This window comes from Nicotiana tomentosiformis, chromosome 11 (genome assembly GCF_000390325.3).
Source record: "Nicotiana tomentosiformis chromosome 11, ASM39032v3, whole genome shotgun sequence".
Lineage (NCBI taxonomy): Eukaryota > Viridiplantae > Streptophyta > Magnoliopsida > Solanales > Solanaceae > Nicotiana > Nicotiana tomentosiformis.
In genome coordinates this window covers 98,751,704-98,758,047 of record NC_090822.1, presented here as the reverse complement: position 1 = coordinate 98,758,047, position 6,344 = coordinate 98,751,704, and positions in this window count along the sequence as shown.

Sequence of the window (6,344 nt, the reverse complement as noted above, 5' to 3'; positions counted from 1 at the left end):
CAACGATGCTGCACTAGGTGCAACGACCACGTAATAAGTAAATTCTCCTGAGCTCATGCTCGAACACCATTTGTAAAAGTCTGCACTTTCCCTATTGACATCAACTGAAAGTTCAACAATACCTTACGAACTCAAGTAATATTGCACCTGAAACGATAATCAGATCTTCACATTCCTCTTTATTTCAAACAAACTCCTTTCTGCCATATTCAATCTTTCTTCGTACAGTAACCATCACTCCAAATAAAGTTCGTAGGCCAAATCACATTCTATCGCGATTCCAAACCGTTCTTCACTTTCTCAAGGCACGCGACTACCCTACCACAGAATCCATATGGTAATCTGCCACTCTTACTTCGGTTAAACCATCTCCTATAAGCAACTTCTAAACCTCTACTTCTCCTACTTGACCTGCTAGTACTTCAACCACCGCGAAACACTTCCCGTCATGTTTTCACTCATACTTTGCCTCCCAACTGTTGCATCAAATCAAAATGCATCTCTGTAGCACCTGAACCAATAAATTGTTACCGACTCTAAGCCTCTTCGAAGATCATCTTTCTCGAGCCATCAACATTAGAAATACCCATTCGATTCTGAATTGCTGCACACGGCTATCTTTGGCAACTTCCCCTCATGCACCATTTCATAACACCCTGCTTCGAAGGCTAAATCCAAGACCGTAACACCAGCGAACCATAATGAGTTCAAACAAGGATGGTGACACCGCATCACAATGAAAATTTGACCATGCTCGCAAATACCAAGTCTTGTTACTTTAACAACCAAACTTGGACATCTATAGTCCGATTGCCTTTCCTCCGCTGGAATTAATTTTGAACGCCTTAATCATGCATTGAGAAATCCTCTCTTCGAGCCATTCACCGCCTCAACACATAACGAGCACCTTACCATTACACTAATATTGTGAGATAACAACACATAGACATCGTAGCAACCCATACACATTCTCGAAACCATAGAAAATATAGATACTGAGCTGGAATAAAAGAAAATTCTTCTACAAGGCGACGATAATAGCCTGCCTGAACACGTAGGGAAAAAAACATCCTGCACCATGATTGCAATACCACTACAACTCCTCGACACCCAATTGATAACAAGCTCTTCGCGTCACATAAGATTGAGTAGGAAGGAAATAAAGGCACAAGCCTCAATAGCATCAAATCGCACGATGAGGAAATCAAGAAGGGAAGTGCTCCTAACAACCATGTAGCCTCTCAAAGATAAGTACAGACGTCTCTGTACCGATCCACAAGACTCTACTAAACTTGTTCATGACTCGTGAGACCTATGTAACCTAGGCTCTAATACCAACTTGTCACGACCCAAAATTCTAACATGTCGTGATGGCGTCTATCTCGATACTAGGCAAGCCGACAATCTCAATAAATCATAATTTCTGTTAAGTTTGAAAATATAATATTTAAACACAATCCACAAATCTCGCAAATACCAATACAAACATTCCCAAAACATGGTGTCGCTGAGTACACGAGCATCTAATATGAATACAAGTTTGAAAAATATGGTCCATAACAGTATGAGACCAAATACAGTAAATAAGGAGATAGGGAAGGAGAGACAAGGTCTATGAAACACGACAGCTACCTCAGAATCTCCGAAAAATCAATTGTGTGAAAGAATCAACAACCGCTATGTCCGAGAACACCTGGATCTGCACACGAAGTGCAGGGTGTAGTATGAGTACAACCAACTCAGCAAATAACAATAATAAATAAGGAACTGAAGATAGTGACGAGCTACACAGTTACAGTTCATTTTCAGTAATTCCAGCAGAGAGTGGACATGCTATAAATTCCAGCAGTTTAAGTCAAATCAGTTTTATGCAGTTCAAGTTCATGTAATCCGGATATAAAATCTTTCAGCGAATTTCACAACAATGACAGATAGAAACTAAGTGAAACAACAAATGAAAAGCAAGTACAGCCTCTCAGGGCAACAATTACTCAACTCGTCACAACAGCTCAACCACTCGGCTCTCATCCCTCAGCATTCACACTTAATGGGTACCCGCACTCACTGGGGGTGTACAGACTCCGGAGGGGCTCTTACAGCCCAAGCGCTATAATCTACACGGACAACTCACGTGCCATAGTGTAAATATCTGGATCCGCATGGACAACTCACGTGTTGCACGGACAACTCACGTACTATAGTATAATATAAGGATCCGCACGGACAACTCACATGTTGCACGAACAACTCACGTGCTATAGTATAATATCTCACAATCAGGACCTTGGCCTCACTAAGTCATAAATCTCTACTTTCTCTCGGGCTCTCAATAGTCATGATACTCAGCCCAAATAACAATAATATGATGCATCAATAATGAACAATAGAGACTGAGATAAAATAAATAAGTTAATTGTGACCGAGTACAAAACAATAATTTAGGAGATAATTTAAGATGTAGAAGACCTCTATGGTCTTTACAGCACCATCACATAACCTAAGCATGCTTCATTGTCAAATATTTATAGTACAGAAAGGGCACATAGCTAACGACAAGCTTATTCAACTTTCTAGTTTCACGGAATGGACCAAGTCCCAATTCCCACGGTGCACGTCCATATGCCCATCACCTAGCATGTGCATCACCTCCAAAATACTCACATAATACAATAATCTGGGGTTTCATACCCTTAGGACCAGATTTAAAACTATTACTTACCTCAAACCGTGAAATTCTTATTCCGCTAAGCCTTTGCCTCGTGAATTGGCCTCCAAACCCCTCGAATCTAGCCACAAATAATTCGATTCAGTCAATAAAATTTATTTGAATTAATTCCATAAGAAAATGTAAATTTTCCATAAAAATCTCAAATTTAACTCAAAATTCGCTCATGGGGCCCACGTCTCGGAACCTGACGAAACTCACAAAATCCGACAACTCATTCAATTACGAGTTTACCCATACCAATTTTATCAAATTCCGATAACAACTCGACCTCCAAATCTAAAAATTTTGTTCTTGAAAAGTTTTGCAAAAATCTTGATTTCTTCCATTTAAATCCGAAATAAATGATGAATATAATCATGAATTTATGAAATATAATCACTTTTGGATATAGAACACTTACCCAAGTTGAAGTCATGAAAAATCCCTTTGGAATAGCCCAAATTCGAGACTCAAAACTCAAAAATGAGTAAAAATGGCTAACTCCCATTTTTAAGAATTCTGCCCAGGCAAGTCGCATGTGTGAAATGCGACTTTGCCTGATTTTCGGGCAAATATAAACTGCTAACAGCCTTTATTTAGTCAGCCATAACTTTCTGTACAATTGTTCAAATGATGAATGGTTTAACTTTCTGGAAACTAGAATCAAAGAGCTACAACTTTCATGTTTTGTTAATGTTCAGATTCTTTATATATTTCGAGATATAAGCTTCCAAAGTCGGCTCCACATATCAGAAATTTCTGGCGAAACAGTTTTATCAGCCTTCATTCGGTCAACCATAACTTTATGTACAAATGTCCAAATGATAAATGGTTTAACTTTATGGAAACTAGAATCAAAGGACTACAACTTTTATGTTTTGATAATCTTCAGATTCCTTATAGATTTTGAGATATAAGTATCCAAAATCAGCTCTTCTAATGCACCAGTTGCTGTCCAAAACAGCTTCTGCAGCATAAAAATTCCAGTAGCTCCTTTTGTCCGAAATCTATTCCGTTAACCTTTCGAAATCCACTAGAGGCCCTCGGGACCTTAACCAAATATACCAACATATCCCAAAATATAATACGAATTTAGTTGAAGCTTCAAACCATGTCAAACAATGCCGAAATTACGAATCGCATATCGAATCGAATTATGAGTTTTCAAATCTTTCAACTTCTATATTTTGCGCTGAGACGTATCAAATCAATTCCGATTGACCTCAAATTTTGCACACAAGTCATAAATGACATAACGGATCTATAAAAATTTTCAGAATTGAATTCTGACTCCGATATCAAAAAGTCAACTCCCCCGTCAAACTTTTCAAAAATTCAACTTTCGCCATTTCAAACCTAATTCCTCTATCGACCTCCAAATAATTTTTCGGACACGCTACTAAGTCCAAAATCACCATACTTAGCTATTGGAATAATCAAAACTCTATTACATGGTCGTTTACACATAAATCAACATCCGGTCAACTATTTCAACTTAAACTTTCAACATGAAATTTATTCTTCCAAGCTAACTCTAAAATAATTTAAAACCAAATCCGACAATTCACACAAGTCATAATATCTCATAGGAAGTTATTCAAGATTTTAAATAGTTGAAAGGAGTGTAAATGCTCAAAACGACCGATCGGGTCGTTACACGAAGAGAGGTAGAAATGAGCCGAAAGGACGATGCATTAAGACTTGTCACTAGTGAATGCTAAAAGTCTCAAGTCTTAGATAAAATTCCCCTTAGCATCTGGTGCATTTTCTGTGCCCTGTTCTCCAGCACCATCCGATGATAACTAAGGAGTTGTTTCTTTTATTAGTTTGTCTTGGATGGTACTTGAATGCTGGATTTTTTGAATTTTTGTTCTACTCTCTATTTAGTTGGATATTGTTTATTAAATGGATTGAATTAGGTGTTGTTTATGTAATGAATTGGATTGAATATTAAATTTGGTATTTGAATGCTTAATTGTATTTAGTCTTGTATTGTTGGTTGTACTTTCTATTTGGCAGCTTGTGTAGTTCTAAAAAATAGATTTGGCCATGAAAATATTTCTAGACTTCCCACGGATTTCCCACCGACTCTGTGGGAATATTGTCCATATTGTTTCCAAAATATCAATATTTTCCATTGATTTTCGTGGGAATGTTCATATTTTTATTTTCAGGTTATGAATACTTCTCACTGCTTCCATGAGTAAAATAAAAAAATATCTAAATTATTTTTAATAATTCCCACAAATTCGGTGGGAAACTTAAGAAAATTAAATTATTATATTTTCTTACTTTTCCTATGACGTTCGTAAAAAAATACACTATGTGACCCCACCAAATTCTCGTGAAACCCTCTGTGGGAAAATCCCTGGAAATTTTTCACGAATGTCTTGGGAAACTATTTTTTCACCAGTCATTTTCCCACTAAGTGTTTTCCTGAGAATGTCGTGGGAATATTTAAATTTCACACAGATTTTTCACTGATTCTTTTGTGGGAAAATTCCGTATTTCTAGTTGTCATGAATGCTGAAAATCGATTTTGATCAAGCCCTCGAGATGTGCTCGTTTGCAACTAAAGAAATGAAAAACTGAAGAACACTTTGAACAATAGCTAGAAAAAATAAATTTTATTATTTTGATATGCGTGCTAACAGTGGTCTAAAAATAAAAGGTTCTTTACACCATAATATCCGGTTGATGGCGGATATTTCAGCTCCTCGTTCGTCCTCTCTAACCGTCTTCCTTTTAACCTCGATTTTTGGTTTAGCTTGAGCTCGATTCTTCTCCTGTTTGGCCATGCCCGATTCTTGACGTGTCATTCGTCCCCCCGAGCTCTGATTTGTGGGCGCCCTCGTCTTTTCTCAAGCCGGCATCGAACCACGTTGTCTCTCGTTTCTTCATCGAGAAATTGAGTGTAACTTTATTCCTGATTTTACTCGTACACAAGTCTAGAAAAGGATAGTTTGATGCACAAAACATCTTGTGTTCTCATAGAGGAAAAGTCGTATGCCAAGGGAGTATGATGTAGATGGACCTCGAAACTAGTCTATTAGTTTTAAAGAACGAGTGACAACAATTTATCTCCTAATATTAGAATCGAAGTTTTACTTTGGTCAATTCTTAAGATTTTGTAGTATCACCAAAATTCGATATAAGTGATAAGTGACCATTTCTCTTAATTCTGACTTTTAAAGGACAAACAAGTTTTTCATTTTACAATTTTGTTAAATAATTTGGAGAAACAAAATGAGAAGTAGTCATCAGCCTAATGCCTTAAACATAAGATAGTAGAAACAAATATCTTCTTTACATAAATATATTGTACGTATATAAAAACGGTTTCAAGAAAGAGATCAATCATATAGTTTTATTCTTCTTTATCTTTTGCCTAAAGTAAGAACATATACTTATTGGAATATAGTCAATTATATTGCTAAACTATAGCTTAGAAAAAGGGTAATGCATGAAACTTTAAGTGGGCATTTGGACATAAGAATTGTAAAATTTCGAAAAAAAGTGAAAAATATTTTTAAGTGAAAATGCTATTTGAAAATTAGAGTTGTGTTTAAACATCAATATAATTTTGGGTTGTTTTTGAAGTTTTGTAAGTGATCTGAGTGAAAATTTTGAAAAATAG